This window comes from Oncorhynchus nerka, linkage group LG15 (assembly GCF_034236695.1).
Source record: "Oncorhynchus nerka isolate Pitt River linkage group LG15, Oner_Uvic_2.0, whole genome shotgun sequence".
NCBI lineage: Eukaryota > Metazoa > Chordata > Actinopteri > Salmoniformes > Salmonidae > Oncorhynchus > Oncorhynchus nerka.
In genome coordinates this window covers 47,326,589-47,348,301 of record NC_088410.1, presented here as the reverse complement: position 1 = coordinate 47,348,301, position 21,713 = coordinate 47,326,589, and the positions used below count along the sequence as shown (strand labels likewise).

The 21,713-nt window shown below is 41.7% G+C and overlaps 1 pseudogene; it reads right to left on the bottom strand.

Annotated features, from left to right (window-relative positions):
* Positions 1-13,285: 13,285 nt before the first annotated feature.
* The window catches only part of LOC115142812 (LHFPL tetraspan subfamily member 4 protein-like), a 64,561-nt pseudogene continuing 56,133 nt past the window's right edge, over positions 13,286-21,713 (bottom strand).

The following is a 21,713-nucleotide window of genomic DNA, read 5'->3' as shown; positions in this document are numbered from 1 at the left end:
TGTATATATTGGAAACAATTTAAAAGTAGGGGCCAGTGGAGGCTGCTGAGGGGAGGACGGCTCATAGTAATGCCTGGAACGGAGCAAATGGAATGGTAGAAACCATTCCTCTGATTCCGCTCCAGCCATTACCACAAGCCCGTCCTTCCCAATTAAGGTGCCACCAACCTCCTGTGGTAGGAGCCCAAACTTCTATGCCAATATTTTGTTAATCAGTAGATTATGTCCTCCTGCCTTGGTCTAGGCTCTGAGATTAAATAGGTTTAGGCCTATGATGTCATGCTCCTATCGCAGAGCAATACTATAGCCTACCCATACTATCAAATAGACTACATTTATATGAAGCTACCAGTCAATTTACTGTGTTGGAGTGATATATGCTTTATTTGGCAAAGGACTGTGACAGTTTCTGAAAAATAAAACAATGGCAAATTGTTTTGGACCTGTCAGCAGAACGTTTGAATTCAACAATGTTTTGCATCGACTTTTCCTCAACCTAAATATAGCCCGCAAATTCTGAAACATTGTCTAGCGCTCAAAACAAATTTAAATCACAGTAGGCTACATACAATAGTAGCATACATACTTCAATGTAAAATATCAAATGTCTTGATGCTCACCTCTTGATGTGTCATGTTAAATGTGTATGTTGGCTAGACACTGCGCTGCCTATGGGATCACAAACAGCAAAACTTGAAATAGCCGATCTATTTAGGCCTTCATATCTATTTACATATTACATGAGAGATGTGCATGGTCATTTATTTTAGGCCTATGGCTACTTAATTAAGTAATATGAACCCATCAAGGCCAGAAAAGTAAATAATTTATTCTGCAATGGTTATGAAAATAAAATAGATAGAAAATAGATTACTATGTCTAATTATTTTAGATTCCAAAAATAAAACACACTTTTTGTTTTTCCCACTGATGGCAAGTGGCTGCATCTTGTTACTGTTTTTATGACTAAGCACGTCATCATATCCCCATTTGCACAAAATACTTAGGCCTACTTGCTATATAATACTTCAACCACTAGAACGTGGCTCTCCAACCCTGTTCCTGGAGAGCTACCCTCTTGTAGGTTTTTGCTCCAACCCCTGTTATAACCAGAGAGGAAGAGAGCGGCCCAACTAGCCGGAAAATCATTCTCCCTCCAGCAGGTGGAGATTTTTAATTGTTTAACTGTCATGCCCTGACCTTAGTTATCTTTGTTTTCTTTATTATTTTGGTTAGATCAGGGTGTGGCGAGGGTGGTATGTGTGTTTTTGTCCAGTCTAGGGTTTTTTGTATATTCTATGGGGTTTTGGTATGTCTAGGTAAATGTAGGTCTATGGTGGCCTGAATTGGTTCCCAATCAGAGACAGCTGTTTATCGTTGTCTCTGATTGGGGATCTTATTTAGGTTGCAATTTTCCATGTTGGTTTTGTGGGTTATTGTCTATGTGTAGTTGCCTGTTTCAGCACTCGTGTTATATAGCGGCACGTTCGTTTTGGTTAGTTTGTTTAAGTGTTCTTCGTTATTATAAGAAGAATGTATTCAAATCACGCTGCGCCTTGGTCTCCTCGTTACAACAAATGTGACAGAATAACCCACCAAAAAAGGACCAAGCAGCGTGCCAAAGAGGAGTGGACATCGTGAACCCGGGAGAAAGAGGAGTGGAGGACATCCTGGACCTGGGAGGAGGTAATGGCAGGGGACAAGACCATGCCATGGAAGCAGGTGGAGAAAGCACAGGAGGAACAGCGACGATATGAGGGTACACGGCTAGCACGGAAGCCCGAGAGGCAGCCCCAATATTTTTTTTGGGGGGGGTGGCACACGAGGAGATTGGCTGAGTCAGGTAGGAGACCTGAGCCAACTCCTCGTGCTTACCGTGGGGAGCGTGTAACTGGTCAGTTATGCAGAGATGCGCACGGTGTCTCCACCGTGCCCGGTACGCTGTATTCCAGCTCCTCGCATTTGCCAGGCTAGAATGGTCATCCAGCCAGGACGTATTGAGCCAGCTCTATGTTCTGGATCTCCAATGCGTCTCCACGATCCAGTGTATCCTGTTTTTCTTCCCCGCACTCGCCCTGAGGTGCATGTCACCAGCCCAGTACCACCAGTGCCAACACCACGCATCAGGCTTCCTGTGCGCCTCCAGAGCCCAGTACGCCCTGTTCCTCCTCCCCGCACTCGCCCTGAGGTGCGTGTCCCCAGCCCGGTACCACTAGTTCCGGCACCACGCACCAGGCCTCCAGTGCGCATCCAGGGTCAGGTACTCCCTGTTCCTGCTCCTCGCACTCGCCCTGAGGTGCGTGTACCCAGCCCGGTACTACCAGTGCCGGCACCACTCACCAGGCCTATAGTGCGCCTCGACAGTCCAGTACGCCCGTTCCTCCTCCCCGCACTCGCCATGAGGTTCGTGTCCCCAGCCCGGTACCACCAGTGCCGGCACCACGCACTAGGCCTACAGTGCACCTCGCCAGTCCAGAGCGTCCGGCGACAGTACCCAGTCCAGAGCGTCCGGCGACAGTACCCAGTCCAGAGCGTCCGGCGACAGTTCACAGACCGGAACCTCCGGCAACAGTTCACAGACCGGAACCTCCCACGACGGGCCACAGACCGGAACCTCCAACGACGGGCCACAGACCGGAACCTCCAACGACGGGCCACAGACCGGAACCTCCCGCGACGGTCCCCAGCCCGGAATCTCCCGCGACGGTCCCCAGCCCGGGGTCTCCAGCGACGGTCCCCAGCCCGGGGTCTCCAGCGACGGTCCCCGGCCCGGGGTCTCCAGCGACGGTCCCCAGCCCAGGGTCCCCAGCCCTCAGTGTAAAGAAGGGGGGCAGCGTCCAGAAGTCGCCACCAAGGTTAGATGCCCACCCAGACCCTCCCATATAGGTTTAGGTTTGTGGCTGGGAGTCTGCACCTTTGGGGGGGTACTGTCACGCCCTGACCGTAGTTATCTTTGTTTTCTTTATTATTTTGGTTAGGTCAGGGTGTGGCGAGGGTGTTATGTATGTTTTTGCCTGTCTAGGGTTTTTTGTATACTCTATGGGATTTTGGTATGTCTAGGTAAATGTAGGTCTATAGCTGTAGGTCTGTAGCTGTTTATCGTTGTCTCTGATTGGGGATCCTATTTAGGTTGCCATTTTCCATGTTGGTTTTGTGGGTTATTGTCTGTGTAGTTGCCTGTTTCAGCACTCGTGTTAGTGGGGCAAAAAAGTATTGTCAGCCACCAATTGTGCAAGTTCTCCCACTTAAAAAGATGAGAGGCCTGTAATTTTCATCATAGGTACACTTCAACTATGACTGAGAAAAAAAATCCAGATAATCACATTGTAGGATTTTTAATGAATTTATTTGCAAATTATGGTGGAAAATAAGTATTTGGTCACCTACAAACAAGCAAGATTTCTGGCTCTCACAGACCTGTAACTTCTTCTTTAAGAGGCTCCTCTGTCCTCCACTTGTTACCTGTATTAATGGCACCTGTTTGAACTTGTTATCAGTATAAAAGACACCTGTCCACAACCTCAAACAGTCACACTCCAAACTCCACTATGGCCAAGACCAAAGAGCTGTCAAAGGACACCAGAAACCAAATTAAAGTAATCATCATTGTCCTGTTGAAAAACAAATTATAGTCCCACTAAGTGCAAACCAGATGGGATGGCGTATCACTGCAGATTGCTGTGGTAGCCATGCTGGTTAAGTGTTCCTTGAATTCTAAAAAAAAGTAATTAGTCAGCCACCAATTGTGTAAGTTCTCCCACTTGCAGTAAAATTATTCCATTTTTTTTAAATTTTGTCTCTGGAACAGGAGTGGAGAATTTATTTATTTATTTCAGCAGCTCTTGAGAAAATGAAAATACAATGAATGTAAGGTTATTTGTGAATGTAAAAATCGAAATCTACTGTTTTTTTAAGGTTGTGTTATATTTGTGGTGCGGTCACGAGAAATTATTGGGGAAAAAATGGGGTCCCCAGAAATTGTGGTGGGAAGTCCCCGCAGAAAAAGTTTGAAAACCATTGCTATAGCCAAACCTCTGGGGTATTATTTCCCCACAACAAGGGTTAACATATTGGAAAGGGTCATGTCTTATGATCCCCGATCTCCCAAGTGTACATAGCGCAGCCCTGGGGAGGAAGCTTGGTCATGTAGTACTCTGTCACACCCTGCCGCTTCTCAAACAGATGAGATCAGAGGATGAAATCAGAGGCGCCCAGCACAGTCCTTCCATCACCCACTATGCCCCCCACCCCCCTACCCACCTTCCAGTACCAATGACCCCTGTAAAAGATTGTGGAAGGAGATGTGAAGGCCAGGTTAGGTCATCGGTTTGGCTAGAAATAATTGATTAGACTATATTTACTTAGGTGGTGCCAGAGTTGGTCCGGTGGTAGTGCGGACTCTAGACTAAACATTGCCCTATGGGGCAACCCACCCTGTGACTTTCCAAATCTGTCTTCCCATCTCATTCCTCTCTATATGAATCCATTAAATTATTAATAATCGGCCTACACTTTTCATTTAAATTATGATTATTTTAAAAAACTTTAAAAATAGACTATAGTAAGAATGGATAGCGTTGATGTGGTTAACCAATCATCGGATGTCTTAACTGTAGGTGTGCATTGTACAGAGTAACACACTTCATTTACCACACGTGGTGTAGTGGAGAGATGGAGAGAGACATCCGACCGTTTTAAGCAGTGGTAGCTGTTGTAAGTGGTGAATAATTCATAGGATAATAATGTTGTTCCAGGTTGACTACGCGGAAAGGCCGTTTAGGACGGTGTAGTAGAGTTGTCAGCCTGGCTGAGCCAGCTTGTCTTCATAGATTATTCATAGATTCTTCCCCAAATAAATACAGTAACATCATTTTAGCTTGAAAACGAAGTAAAAACCATGTGCGTCAGGGTCTGGCACTAACAACTATAGTAGGTATCCCAAACCAATCTCAAAGTACTTGAAAATGTCATAGCAGAGGCCCTCGGGAATAAATACAAATGAAGTTATAGTAGCCGTCAGATACATCATTATTTAAATGCTACTAGATGGTGTTGTAGTTAGCTTTGGCTGAATGCATTATTAGTTTTTCCAGATAGTTTCAGTGTCTCAACCATAATATTAAATAATGGAAAGCATGATATTCAATTGATTTATTTCATTTTTTTTCTTTAAAACAACAACACTAACAATGTTAAAGTGGTGTGTGACACTCTCCTGCTGCACAATCTTGCATAAACATTCCATTTTCAGAACATCAAGAGACATCACTTCATCTCATTACGATAGAAAATAACATTACGACTATAGCAAAGCAACAAAAAAAATATTTAAAAGGAAAAGCATTCAACAGGTAATGCACATACAAAGTATTCCACAATTTCAGTTTTGTTTTGGCACATTTTGATCAGAGAAAGAACAAAAAGAAAAACAGATTCTTAAGTAAAAGTGACAGTGCATGTGACTATACCTACCCTTGGCAGCCACTAGTGGGCCTTATGGATCTCCACTATCGTCTGGCTTGATGTGCACAGCCGGTAATACACTCACGTCCCCCTGCTACCGGTTCCGACATAAAGCATTCTCCATTCAGGCTACAAAGGCTTCAACTTAATTTAATGGCGAGAAGGCGGGGAAAATATGCATACTTTCTTTATGAAATTTTCCTCCACCATGCTAGAGTCGTTAATACCTAGGAATGCTACTTCCTGATGTTGCGCTCCGCGTTCAGCCAATTAGGTTGTAGCAGTCTTGTATTTCAAACCCAGACGATTCAATTATTTTTATTTGTCAAATCGCAGCCAACTATCGATCATCATTTCACCAAAATAAGACCCTCAATATTTATTGGAAAGGAGCATCAAGCTCATCACCGTGCACTTTCGCCACCCTGTGAAACTCATAATTTATTTAATCTGTACCCTAATAAACTGCATGCTTTCCCAAGTTGTAGTGGGAGGACCACACAACATATATATCATTGTGTGACTTTACTTCGATACAATGGTTATGATATCAATATTTGCGCATAATGGCGCTTCCACCGCAATTTCTGGGATAATGAATTTGACCTACACAAAAAGATGTCTAGCGTATTTTGTTTTGTCAACATTTGGAAAGTTGACTGAAAAATTTTCTGTTTCCATCAGGCCTGTAATGAAATGTTTTATTGGACATGTACTTTACTCACCTGAAAAGGTTGGATGGAAACCTGATAATTGGTACAGCATATCTTGTATATTGAATTCACAAACTCATCTCAGGGAGTGTGGTTTGACATAAGACTCATCTGTAGGGATGCTAGACACTAAGACTATTTATAGAATTTAAATGTAATTTTTGGCACATTTCAGTAGAACATATCAAAGTGTGATTCAAATAACAGATCATACAACTAACATACAGTGCATTCAGAAGTATTCAGACCCCTTGACTTTTTCCACAATTTATGTTACACACACACACACACACAGCAAAAACAGGTTTTTAGAAAAGTTAGCCAATTTTTTACAAATACAAAACGGAAATACCACATTTACATAAGTATTCAGACACTTTACCCAGTACATTTTTGAAGCACCTTTACAGGAATTACAGCCTCGAGTCTTCTTCGGTATGACGCTACAAGCTTGGCACACCTGTCTTTGGGGAGTTTCTCCCATTCTTCTCTTCAAATCCTTTCAAGCCATGTCTGGTTGAATGGGGAGCGTCGCTGCACAGCTATTATCAGGTCTCTCCAGAGATGTTAGATCGGATTCAAGTCCGGGCTCTGGCTGGGCCACTCAAGGAAACTTGTCCCGAAGCCTCTCCTGCATCGTCTTTGCTGTATGCTTAGGGTTGTTGTCCTGTTCGAAGGTGAAACGTCACCCCAGTCTGAGGTCCAGGTTTTCATCAAGGAGCTCTCTATACTTTGCTCCTTTCAGCTTTCTCTCACCCTGACTAGTCTCCCAGTCCCTGCCGCTGAACAACATCCCCACAGCATGCTGCTGCCACCAACATGCTTCACCCATAAGGATGGTGCCATGTTTCCTCCAGATGTGACACTTGGCATTCAGGCCAGAGTTCAATCTTGGTTTCATCAGAATCTTGTTTCTCATGGTCTGGGAGTCTTTAGGTGCCTTTTGGCAAACTCCATGCGAGCTGTCATGTGCCTTTTACTGAGGAGTAGCTTCTGTCTGGCCACTCTACCATAAAGGCCTGATTGGTGGAGTGTTGCAGAGATGGGAGAACTTTCCAGAAGGACAACCATCTCCACAGAGGAATTCTGGAGCTCTGTCATTGAACATCGGGTTCTTGGTCACCTCCCTGTCCAAGGCACTTCTCCCCCGATTGCTTAGTTTGGCCGGGCAGCCAGCTCTAGGAAGAGTCTTAGTGGTTCCAAACGTCTTCCATTTAAGAATGATGGAGGCCACTCTGTTTTTGGGGACCTTCAATGATGCGGAAAAACATTTTGGTACTCTTCCCCAGATCTGTGCCTCAACACAATCCTATCTCGGAGCTCTACGGACAATTCCTTCGACCCCGTGACTTGGTTTATGCCCTGACATGCACTGTCAACTGTGGGACCTTATATAGACAGGTGTATGCTTTTCCAAATCATGTCCAATCAGTTGAATTTACCACAGATGGACTTCAATCAAGTTGTAGAATAATCTCAAGGATGATCAATGGAAACAGGATGCATCTGAGCTCAATTTCAAGCCTCATAGCAAAGGGTCTGAATACTTATGTAAATAAGGTATCAGTTTTTTAAAAAAATGTAATACATTTGTAAACTTTTTGAAAAACCTGTTTTCGCTTTGTCATTATGGGTTATTGTGTGTCGATTTGATGAGGATTTGTATTTTTTTTAATCCATTTTAGAATAAGGCTGTAATGTAACAAAATGTGGAGAAAGTGAAGGGGTCTGAATACTTTCCAAATGCACTGTACATGTTTGTGTCAGTTATCATACCAGATATATCATCAAGTTAAAGAATTGATATGGCAATTTGCTGACAGGTTTCATTGTAGCCAATAGAGATTTGTTAAAAAAATAACATTAAAATAAAAGATTCATAATAAAGAGGTTCAGAGATATTTGATGTAAGTCACAGTAAAACAAGAGGGATAATACAAAAATGAAATAGTCTCCCATTAGAACCATCCCAATAAATTTCAATTATACTTGGCTGTATGCAAGATGGAGAAGACAGAAGTTCCTCTGTTACATACACATTTCATTTGAGGCTGGGATGAGAGTAGAAATCTGCTTTGAAAAGGATATACAAAGGGTGCGTCTGAAATGCCATCCTATTCCCTATATACTGTATTGCACTACTTTTGTTACCCTATTCCCTATGTACTCTACTCATTTTGCCCAGAGTCCTAGTCAAAAGAAGGGATTCTATTTAAAAGTAGTGGACTACATAGGGAATAGGGTGACAGAAGTAGTGCAATATATGGACTAAAGTGACCCTTTGGAAGCTCTGTCCTGAGGAAACCATCAGGATGTTGTCATTGCTGCCGTCAGGCCAATAGGGTGCAAGAGTGGTTTACAAGAGACTAGCCCAGTGAAGCTCCTAATGAAAGACGAGCCACATGGCACTGTTCAAAACAAAACAGCCTAGTGAGGGTACAAAACACTGGACGCTCTGCAAAATATAAAACTCTCCAAATATTTGTAAGGGTCCAAGTATTCAACCATGAGGTACCCCCACCCGTCATATTGTCTTTATAAACATAACCAGAAAAGAGAACAGACATTTAGAAAGCAAGTGAAAGGAAAGTGATACTAAGCACACCAAATTATATATATTTTTGTTCTATCTTTTCATATCCCCATTCATATCCCTCTGTGGTCAGTTGTTACACCAGTATTTAGTCTCCATGTCCCTCAGGTGGATAAAAGGCCTGAGAACGACACTTTCCTTCAAAAGAGTCCCGCTAAACGGAAACGATCGGTCTGGCAATGGCCCGGGAGAAGAAAAAAAACACTGATTCATTCAAATACTACCAAGGAAACATATTTTTGCATTTAAGTCCTCATTTTAGAAAGGCTGATCCACGGGAGCCAGAGGAAGGGGTGTTGGGTTAAGGAGAGGAGAGAGGCAAAGAAAGAGTACCTGTCTCTGCTTGATGTCTACAGTAGGACGTCGACTGTGTTTGATTGTCAGGCTTTGCCGCCATTTTGCTGGGTTCCTCCTCTCCCTTTGTTGTTCTTCGTAAGCTTATTCTCCTTTGTTATTTGCTACATCTCAAAAGAGGCGCACTTCTATTTCCTAATCTATATTGGAGGTTCAAAGTTCAAGTATGGGGGATTTAAGGTATAGGGACATTGCTGGGTTGGAAAAGCACCACAGAGGAGTCTGTCCACCACCTAAAGAGACCGCTTTGATAACCTTTGCTCCACATCCAACATCCCATTAGTCTAGCCAGGCAAGACATTACGATGGTGTTGCAGCACAAGAGGGCAACCTCACTGACCTCAAGATGACACCAGTTCTATTGACCCAAGACATGTCGGGACACTTGTCTACTCACCGATGGAGAACAACCCTGGGATGTCCTGTATTTATTTAAATCAGATCCAAAAATGGGATCTGTAATCCAAAAATGGTGAGCTCACATTGGTTAGATATGGAATCAAATCAACCACAGTGTGCGATGTTGGTGCAGAATTAAGATTCGAGGGCAGGGACGACCTACAATTCTCTGTATGTAATTTGACCTGCAGCTAAGCCTTACAGTAAGAAGATCTGTGAAAAGTGTAGGAGAAAATCTCTGGGCATCTAAGGTGTCAGGGTCTAACATATAGTGTTGAAAGATGAACCAAAATGTAATTGACCAACGTCGGTTCAATTATTAGAATTCTATTTAGTCGCTAGAGATAAATCAGATCAAGCGCAAACTGCGTGGTATAGTAGGGAGATGTAGTTTCCAACAGGCCAATATTCAACAGTGCAGAAAACGTGGTAATGAACTACAATTACCATAATCCATTGTATGCCTACTTATCTGGTCTGTGTGGTGTGATCGAGAGGAAGAAACTACCAAAATAGTGATTTTGTCAGAGAGCATAGGCAGCAGCTCTATAGAGATGAGATTACTTGGAATTAAATAAAGTCGTCAAATAGGCCTAAAACAACTAATATACACAGCAACTGAAATATTTTATTAAAGTAATGTGAATAAATTATGGTTCATAAGTGATACACAGTAATGTGCAGCCACTGCCGTCATTGGACTTGTATTAATTGTTTTATTCTCTGCTGTTACAGCATTTAATGTAAAAAAAAAATAATCAAAATCATGAACAATGATTATTTTTCAGTTCCTTGACAGAATAATTATTCTTCACAATGACTGTGTGCATTTTCGGCAGTTCTTACTTTCGCAACTAGATAGCGATTGGCTGATTTCTAGGGGTCTTTTGTTTGCCAGTTAGCTAGCAGTTCTCAGCTATTAGCAGCCAAAGGCTTGCAGTTTAGTTCTTACTGGCGGTAACAACTGATTGCCATCCTTTTTTAGAGACATTACAGAATTATTTAATGTAATAAATCAAACATTAAGCCTTGTTAACAATTCATAGTAATTCATGGTAACATTGTAAACAATTCATTTAGACCCGGGGTATATTTGAAACAGGTGTTTTTTTGCTGAAATGTGTGCCTCTGCCCAGTTATTAAAAGGGACAGGCGGCTATTTGAGACGGTTTCATTTAAGTTTTATGGTACTCTGGCCTGCTTTCACAATGATATTAAGCCGTATGAAAAACAGAGGCTATTTTGCTTGTACCATTAGGTTGCGATAGACAAATTTTTCTTTCATACAGCAACAACTGTTCAGCTAATGTTATGCAACAACTGCTAGACATGTCTTAACCTTGTTTAACTTTCACTAGGGTTTTCCTCATTCTTTGGTTTGGGACTGTGAAGTTCACCATTTTCCCAATCGAAGGTATGAATGTTAATTCAGGAATATAAAAGACCAAGGACTTAACACCAACACATTTTAGGGGAGATCCATCGCCTGGTCAGAAAAATGGCTAGCTGACGTCTGACATTTTTAAACACTATGGCAGGCGGGAGATCAAATTCGCGTTTTGTAACATTGTTGCCGAGGTCGGAGTGGCAAACAGCAAGGTTCATACAAATCTGTTGCAAACTAAATGCTAGCTAAAAGCAAAATAAATCATGTGTTTTAATCAAAACATACACTCTTAGATTAAAAAAAGGGGTTCTACGTAGAACCTTATGGTCTATTCAAAATTTAACTGCCATTCTGATTCAAAAACCAACTGCCATTCCAGCATGACGGTGGTTAAACTTGCAAATAGCCTACCAATAAGCATGTTATTTTTCCATTTATTAAGATAAAGTTGACTTATTATTTCATTCAAATATGACACCAGCTATATGATAAACTAGCTATGCTAGATAGATAAAGTTGTATTAGAATTTGAGCACCATTTGTTATCTAGCTAGCTAGACAAGAAATTGGCCTAGTTTAATTAGACACTTTACAAGCTAGTTAGCTCAGTTATTAGCTCAGTTATTAGTAACTCTTACAAAAAAACATGACTTTTTATTATTGAATATGCCAAATAGAGTTACAGACCCAGCCTGACATTGGCTATTAGATAATTGTTACTTTTATTTCAGTATTTCACTGTAGTCAGATGAGGGGACTATGTTTCATGAAGCCATTAGAAGACTGTTGCTGACCTCTAAAGAAGTGATGGGCAGTGGGCTGACAGAGGAGGTATGCATCTAAATTATTCCTCATTATTTATAAGTCTTGGTGATTCAATAGCCTAGTTAATCATTACATGACTTTTAACACACTATCTGTTTTACTCAGTCTGGCAGTAACCCAACTATCAGAGGATCTCTTTCGGCTGCTGCTGACAACTCTATGTACGTTGTTCTTCTACAATTTTGTCTTCATTTTGGCAGATCAACTCATGCTTATTTCTGAAGATTAAACTCAGGTTTTTGGTCCTTTTTTTCTTATTTTCAGGAACCAGCCTAGAAAACAACCCTTACTGTACTGTTCCATACAGAAGTCAGCTAGAGTTGGTACCAATATTGACGTGGCCCATCATTCAAACAAACAGATGCCTCCTTGGCCACCAGTGCATATTTCCAAACTATGTTTGTATATAATGACAGTAAAATCTCAAAACTATGCTGGTATTCTTTTCTCCATTATTTCTTGTTTATTAAATTATATTGTTAGCTAAAAATATGACAATTTATTAGCATTAACCATAATTCATAAATGGCACCATACAGGGTTCTATATGGAACCAATTTTGTTTCAGTGAAGAAGAACCCTTGGAGTTCTGATCAAAAACCCTATAAAAGGGTTCCATATTTGAAACAAGTGATAGAAGCAAAAATGTTTTTTTTCTAAGAGTGTGAGTTTAGATGCAGGACTGTGACTGAAATTCTGTAGATTGAAAGAGTTGTCAGCAGTGAAGTCTTTTCTTTACAATGCCTGTCAATTAATTCGGTCCATTACCACTGTCGTTGCTCCTGTTGGCTTTTCTGGTTCAAGGATGTTGGTAGATCAAATTACATGGGGAGAAGAGAAGAAATGGTGCAGATAATCCACACTTCCTTTTCCAAGACGATGATCAAAAAGGGGTTGCTATTCCGAAGGGTTTCAAGGGATGATAATTATGGGGTAATAAATGCTATTTCTACCCTGTTTCCATAGAAACACCTTATTTACACGTCTTTTTCTTTTGTATTTCCTGGGACCAGACCTCATGTACAAAAAGGGGGAAGTTGAAAATCTGTCAGAAAAAAAGATGGTCTTCAAAATTACTGTCGCTGTACAAAATTCTTGTTTGTGTTTTTTTCTTCCTTTTTTGTCTTCTTTTATTAGATATCTCAGAAGTAGCACCCACTTGTACAAATGCACTTCTTAAATGGTTATTTTTAAAGCTGGAAATTACTCATTTTCCATTCTGAATAAAAATATGTAGATTTTCATAGAATATGCCTGCTGCAAGCATCATCATCATTAACTTCATTACCTTTGTTATAGTAATATTATGTGATAATTAATTAATACTGTATATCATTTTTCCCCCCCAGAGTTTTATAAAGCTGATCATATTCCTTTTTATCATTTCTCTTCAAATTGTTTCTCTTTTTGAATATCTTCCATTTCAGTTCTATTTTACAGACAGCTCCACTCTGAGATCAGTTGTTAGACCTGAAGAGCTATGGTCTTTGGGGGCGAATGAGCAGAGGAGATTAAGAGGAGGGTCTGAAATTGTTGGGGGGGGGGGGGGGCTCAGTGGAACCGTTGGACTCCGTATCGTGGATCCTTGGTCTCCCGGATTTCAATCTGTGAAAAAAAAGAAAAGATAAAAACGTAAGAGGACTCCAGAAGGTAAGGCAACACATGGGGGAAAGAGAGAATGGGAGAAGAACAAGGAAGTAGCATGGACGGATCTGGTCTGGAATAAGGGGAGTGACACAAAGGTTCACACAATGGGTTCAGGATCATTCATGCCCGATTTTATTCTTGAGTCAGGAATTCACTACCCACTGCTGCCCCACCGGCCACCCCTCTGCTTGTGTTGTGTGCTCAGTTATTAGTATTACTGTCCATCCCAGCGCCATGCTGAAACAAGCAATAACAAAAGGTGCTGGGGCGGACAGTAACACTAATAACCGAGCACACAACCAAAGCAGGGGGGTGGCCACGAGTAGCGGATTCTTGCTTTAACAGAAAACAAATGACTTGATTCCTCTAGTGGCTATTATCATAATTTTGTATAATCCTGTGAAATTATTTTCATTTTATCCAACGGATATGGTATGTCATTGTGGATGAGAAAGGAGCAACACAAGAGGCATGAAACATGAGTCACTGTAAGTAACCGAGGTGTGGAATATGAAAGAAACAAAAAAGCATACAAACGCAGTACTGTTTAAAGGTCACAGATGACATTTTCTCTGACATTTCATACGAAATCCCTAAAAACAACATTTCATAATGTTTTTGTATGGGACCATCTTGTATATAAATGTTCATTATGCTTGATATATATATATATTGAATGGGACTCAGCGTTGCGACAGTGATAACCACAGTAACTGCGCTACAGCACATAACAAAACTTGGATGTGCCTCAGAAAGTACAGCTGCTCTCCTTGTTTACATGTTATTATTGTCTTTTTGCCTGGTTTTAAAAATAGTGTTTGCATAAACACAATGTGCATGTGCTTGACTTGTTTTGTCCTTGACGCTTTGCAAAATACAGAAATCCAGCTGACGTTTTCAACCACAATGGCCATTAACGCTCCGTACAAAACGGCTACGTTGCCTAACGAGGACTTTCAAAGTAACGAGTCAAACCACATAGCGTGTCACATCCTGCTCTATCCCCACATCATTAGTCCGCTTGGACCTGAGACTACATTAACTTCCTGTTTGCGACTCAGCGTGCCTGGCGAGGATAATAATAGCTGTAGCACTTTGCCAGGATGACTCATCCTCCACGCAAGCCAATTTAATGAAAATCAGATTACGCCAAAAATGAATCAATCAGGGGCAGGGGCTGTGGATGAATAGGTGGATGGAGTAGAAAAGGGATTACAGTGTTATTAATCTGTTTAAGAGCCCAGCTCTACCTCCGCCACCCAAGCAGGGGTCACATTTGGCTGGGGGCCAGGACGGCCTCGGCGCAGACTGAATTAAGTCATCGCATTCCTCCCGCACTTTGGAAACATACCAGGGAGTGCTACGGCTCCACCTGGAACACTACATTACACCTCACCCTCAACTCCCCTCTCTACACATAGGTTGGTCTGCTTGCCCGGAGCATCAGTTCTTCCCCCCAATTCATGGGGAGATCTCTAAGTGCCTTCCAAAGACAGGCTTTGTGAGCTCATTAATTACAATAGTTTGGGACATGTCGGCCATTTTGTTTTGAGTTGGTGTCTGACCTGTGCTCTATGAGAAACTATATTGATAAATTATTGTATGATCAAAAATGCTGATTCACTGAGAAAAGTATCAACTTGTCTGTAGCAGGTTAGAGAAAATATCTAGAGAACAATGTCAAGATGTCTGATGTGGTCATGAAAAAAATGGCATCACCTGTCTCTATCAAGAAGAGAATATGAACATAGTGATATCTAGATGTCTATTTTGCTGACCTATTTTTTGACAAGCTAATTGAGGCTTTTAATATGGGAGCATCACGCACAGGAAACATGAGTAGAGGTTGAGGGAAGGAGTGCACAAATCACCAGTACTACTTATTACAAACAGAAGCAGTCACATCAAGACATCCAAAACAGCTACAAACAGGTTCCATGTGAATGCTAGGGTAAGTCACATGCACATTGGTTGATTGACAAGGTCATATTCCCCCGTGATTGAGTGGGAGAAGCTGATTGGTCTTACTCCGTCCATCCTGAGGGTGGAGCCAAGGTGGAGATGCTGGAGGGGAGGAACGTAGCGTTATCCCTGTGCATCGTCATGACAACAATAGGTACTGCTATTGTCTACCACACCCAATTACTTATGTCACATCACTAGCATTTATAGCACTAAATAAACAAAGAAAATGTACATATTTTTTGTAAATTATTATAGCAAAGAGGTTCAGAATCTGATAAAAACGCAGAAACATAGCCAACCAATGCCTAATTGACCTTATTTAGATTTTATTGGATGATTCATTGGGAAAACCTAGCCTACCTCTGTATCATTTCGATTTTTTTCCTGCAGCCAGAGTGAAAATTAACCTATAGGTGTGCTGTCCGGCATCCATATTGGGAAGTCATCAGTTCTCAGACAAAACTGATGACTTCTTAATATGGATACCGTACTAGTGACCCAAATTCTGGATATTGCATTAAAAATGACCTCCGGAGTGTCTTTGTAGAGCAGTGTCATCAGCTTACTACTGTATATTAAATACCATCCCTCTGGCTCTATCCATATTGTATGCTGACTCTCATTACTTTCGCCACCTGACGAGCACAGTTGTCTCCTATGTGCAAATAAAAAGGCCTCAGGGTTCAATTTGGACCATTTCTATTGATTGAAGCTATAAATCAGCGTTTTCAAGACACTACTGTGGACAAGGAGTTCATTTCTGCACTCCTCTAATAGATGTCTCTACTTTGAGGTTATTATCTCTCCTTCCCTCCTCCTTAACCAAGAATGAGCCTTTTTCCAGAACAAGTGAACAGTCACTAAAAATGCAGAAAACGGTTCTTAAAATACCCCTGACATTAAATATTCACATATTCAAGGTACGATTCCTTTTCATTGCGAGACATTTAAGACATAAGCAGAATTTTTTCCCCCAGCACATTAAAAGTTATTGCGCCGGCTTATTTTCTGTGGAATAGAAAGAGGTGGACATGTTTCTCCCCTTAAGCGTCACTACTAGTACTTTTAACAATTCATTTTTCATGGGCCACAGTGCTGGTGCTCACAGCTCACATCATATTTGTGTTTGTGAGAAAAAAAAAGATATATATTTTTTTTAAAGACCACTCCACTCGTAATTAGGCTAGCATTTTCCTCTGCTCCCTTTCTCTCCCCCTCTTTCTCTTTTTCTTCCCAGATCTGAATCAGAGTGGCTACACACTAGCCCCAGGTCCTGTAGCTTCTCCTGGAGACAGAGGCTCAGTGATATGAGTTACTCGACTTGACGGCCCCTCTCCACTCGCGGTATGCCTCGCTCCTGTGGGAGTGCATTCTGCCCCAGGATATTCTAATACAACATGCTACCACCTTTGTTTCCACTAACCTCTCTTCCCCCCCTCTCCACTCCCCTGTCCCCTCCAGCGGGGATGAGAGAGGATTGAAATCACTGTGGAATATCACTTAGCGAGGCATGCGCATGTGACCATCTCACAGGAACGAGTGGAATGCTGAGGGGTAAGACAACCGACATAACACCAGGTTGCGTTAGCAGAGGCAGTAACACAAACACCCAGGCTGAAGCAGGTGGGGGTGGTTCTACTCAACTCGCAAACCCACCTGGACAGCAGAGGTCACTGTAAACACCAGAGGCTGATGGGAGAAACATTGAAATGGCTGGAATGGAACGATATCATACACATCAAGCATATGGAAACCACGTTTGACTCCCTTCCATTCATTACGAGTCCTCCTATAGCTCCTCCCACTGGAACAAACTAGTGGTGCACGGATCAGCTTTTTGTTCACTTGCACCCACCTGCAATTGCTAATAACCCATCCGCAACCACTTTATACGTGAAGGGAAATCTGAGACAACGCGCTGTAGGATACAGTCAGACGGCAGAACAATGTTTTGACGGGGGGTGCAGGAATAGATATGTTTCTGCTTAGAATTTCCAACACTTTGGTCAGCTATTTTCAGGTCAACTTGTCTATAACTAGTTACATGCAGCTTCTCTTCTGACATTATACAGTTGAAGTCAGAAGTTTACATACATACACCTTAGCCAAATACATTTCAATTCAGTTTTTCACAATTCCTGACACTTAATCCTGGTAAAAATTCCCTGTTTTAGGTCAGTTTGGCTCATCACTTTATTTTAAGCATGTCAAATGACAGAATAACAGCAGAGAGAATGATTTATTACAGCTTATTTATTTATTTAATCACATTCCCAGTGGGTCAGAAGTTTACATACACTCAATTAGTATTTGGTAACATTGCCTTTAAATTGTTTAACTTAGGTCAAACGTTTCGAGTAGCCTTCCACAAGCTTCCCACAATAAGTTGGCTGAATCTTGGCCCATTCCCCCATGACAGAGCTGGTGTAACGGAGTCAGGTTTGTAGGCCTCCTTGCTCGCACATGCTTTTTTCATTTTTTCACATATTTTCTATAGGATTGAGGTAAGGGCTTTGTGATGGCCAATCCAATACCTTGACTTTGTTGTCCTTAAGCCATTTTGCCACATCTAAGGAAGCATGTCCATTGGAAGACCCATTTGCGACCAAGCTTTAACTTCCTGACTGATGTCTTGAGATGTTGCTTCAACACATCTATTTTGTGAAGTGCACCAGTCCACCCTGCAGGAAGGCACCCCCACAACATGATGCTGCCACCCCCGTGCTTCACGGTTGGGATGGTATTCTTCGGCTTGCAAGCCTCCTCCTTTTTCCTCCAAACATAAAGATGGTCATTATGGCCAAACAGTTCTATTTTTGTTTGATCAGACCAGAGGACATTTCTCAAAAAACTACGATCTTTGTCCGATGTGCAGTTGCAAACCTTAGTCTGGCTTTTTTATGGCGGTTTTGGAGCAGTGGCTACTTCCTTGCTGAGCGGCCTTTCATGTCGATATAGGACTCGTTTTACTGTGGATATAGATACTTTTGTACCCGTTTCCTCCAGCATCTTCACAAGGTCCTTTGCAGTTGTTCTGGGATTGATTTGCACTTTTTACACCAAAGTACATTAATCTCTTCCTGAGCGGTATGACGACTGCGTGATCCCATGGTGTTTATACTTGCATACTATTGTTTGTACAGATGAATGTGGTACCTTCAGGCATTTGGAAATTGATCCCAAGGATGAACAAGACTTGTGGAGGTCTACAATTTTTTTGAGGTCTTGGCTGATTTCTTTTGATTTTCCCATGATGTCAAGCAAAGAGGCACCGAGTTTGAAGGTGGCATAGAAATCCATCCATAGGTACACCTCCAATTGACTCAAATTATGTCAATTAGCCTATCAGAAGCTTCTAAAGCCATGACATAATTTTCAGGAACTTTCCAAGCTGTTTAAAGGCACAGTCAACTTAGTGTATGTAAACTTCTGACCCACTGGAATTGTGATACAGTGAATTTTAAGTGAAATAATCTGCCTGTAAACAATTGTTGGAAATTTTACTTGTGTCATGCACAAAGTAGATGTTCTAACCGACTTGCCAAAACTATAGTTTGTTAACAAGAAATGTGTGGTTGAAAAACAAGTTTTAATGACTCCAACCTAAGTGTATGTAAACTTCCAACTTCAACTGTATGTTGCCCTAGAAGACTATAAACCCTCACCAGAAAATGTCATAAATCTGACTGTTTGACGTCAGTAAAGTTCTGTGATCTCTGCTTCTTTCACCAAGCAAAGACGTTTTGGGCCGGGGAGAAAAAAAGATAAAAGTGCAAAATATTCAAATGACATCAGTTTGACCGGTTCTAAGGAAATGAAATGCGCTGGAAACAACCTAACATGTTTCTGATAAGATTTCAGTTCAGCTTGGATGCATATCTTGTGGTTTAAATTCTATTGGATTTTATGATGCTGATTAAGATAACGGTATCTACACTACCGTTCAAAAGTTTGGGGTCACTTAGAAATGTCCTTGTTTTTGAAAGAAAAGCCATTAAAATAACATCAAATTGATCAGAAATACAGTGTAGACATTGTTAATGTTATGAATGACTATTGTAGCTGGAAATGGCAGATTTTTTAATGTAATATCTAAAATAGGCATAGAGATGCCCATTATCAGCAACCATCACTCCTGTGTTCCAATGGCACATTGTGTTAGCCTTTTATGATCAACTTGGATTAGCTAACTGATCATTAGAAAACCCTTTTCCAATTATGTAAGCACAGCTGAAAACTTTTGTTCTGATTTAAAGAAGCAATACAACTGGTCTCCTGTAGACTAGTTGAGTATCTGGAGTATCAGCATTTGTTGGTTCGATTACAGGCTCGATAATTGCCAGAAACAAAGAACTTTCTTCTGAAACTCATCAGTCTATTCTTGTCAGTCTATTAGTTTTCCGCACTAATGCTAGTTAGCCAACAATAATGACAGAAAAACCTTAATGTAGCCTTATGATATAAATGCATGCATTTTTTTACACATTGTTTTCTATTTATCAAACCCACCCGCCCGCCACCCACCCTTCACCCACACAATATGATCCTAAACCTGACCTTCCCGCAGATATAACCCAGAGAACTGTGGGTTATGAGTCAACCTGCTCCTCACTAGTACACATCACACACAACACAGATACCTTACAACCACAACACACAACAAGGCACACAAAAAAGCCATAATAACAATTGAACTTACCCTGGACACTGCAAAATCTGTGAAGACAGAAGGAGAATTGTTTTGAGTCAACCTCCTTTAGTAGGACTGATGTGAACAGGGTGAAATGGTTGACTGCACATGTACAGTGCCTTCGAAAGTATCCAATCAATTTATAATTACGTTACAGCCTTATTCTAAAATAGATTTAAAAAAATAATAATCCTTTACAATCTACACAAAATACCCCATAATGACAAAGCAAAAACATGTTTGTAGAAATACCTTTTTTACATTAGTATTCAGACCATTTGCTATGAGACTCGAAATTGAGCTCAGATGCATCCTGGTTTCCATTGATCATGCTTGAGATGTTTCTTCAACTTAATCGGAGTCCACCTGTGTTAAATTCAACTGATTGGACAATTGGAAAGGCACCTGCCTATATAAGGTCCCTCAGTTGACAGTGCATGTCAGAGCAAAAACCAAGCCATGAGGTTGAAGGAATTGTCTGTAGAGCTCCGAGACAGGATTGTGTTGAGGCACAGAACTGGGGAAGGTCCATCATTCTTAAATAGAAGTTTGGAACCACCAAGACTCTTCCTAGAGCTGGCTGTCCGGCCAAACTGAGCGATCGGGGGAAAAGGGCCTTGATCTGGGAGGTGACCAAGAACCAGATGGTCCCTCTGACAGCGCTCTAGAGTTCATCTGTGGGGATGGAAGAACCTTCCAGAAGGACAACCATCTCTGCAGCTCTCCACCAATCAGGTCTTTATGGTAGAGTGTCCAGACAGAAGACTCTCAGTAAAAGGCACATGACAGCCCGCTTGGAGTTTGCCAAAAGGCACTTAAAGACTCTCAGACAATGAGAAACAAGATTCTCTGGTCTGACGAAACCAAAATTGAACTCTTTGGGTTGAATACCAATTGTCATGTCTGGAGGAAACCTGGCACCATCCTTACGGAGAAGCATGGTGGTGGCAGAATCATGCTGCTACACACTTCAGCACTCACTGGTCCTGTTCTGTGAGCTTGTGTGGCCTACCACTTCGTGGCTGAACCGTTGTTCCTCCTAGACGTTTCCACTTCACAACAGCACTTACAGTTGACCGGGGTAGCTCTAGCAAGGCAGGAATTTGACAAACTGACTTGTTGGAAAGGTGGCATCCTATGACAGTGCCACGTTGAAAGTCACTGGGCTCTTCAGTAAAGCCATTCTACTGCCAATGTTTGTCTATGGAGATTGTATGGCTGTGTGCTCAATTTTATACACCTGTCAGCAACGGTTGTGGCTGAAAAAGTATGTGGACATCACTTAAAATTAGTGCATTCGGCCATTTCAGCCAAACACTGACAGGTGTACAAAATCAAGCAAAAAAACTATGGAACTACCCAGACTCTGCATAGAGCCGGCCATCTGGCCAAACTGAGCAACGGGGCAAGAAGGACCTACAGAGTTCCTTGGCTGAGACGGGAGAACCTGCCAGAAGGACAGCAGTATCTACAGCACTTCACCAATCTGGGTTTTATGGGAGAATGGCCAGATAGAAGCCACTCCTAAGAAAAAGGCACATGACAGCACACCTGAAGTTTGCAAAAAGGCACTTGATAGACTGAGAGCATAAGGCAAAAGATTCTGTAGTCTGAAGGAGACAAAATGTAACTCTTTGGCCTGAATGCAAAGCGCTATGTCTGGAGAAAACCAGGCAC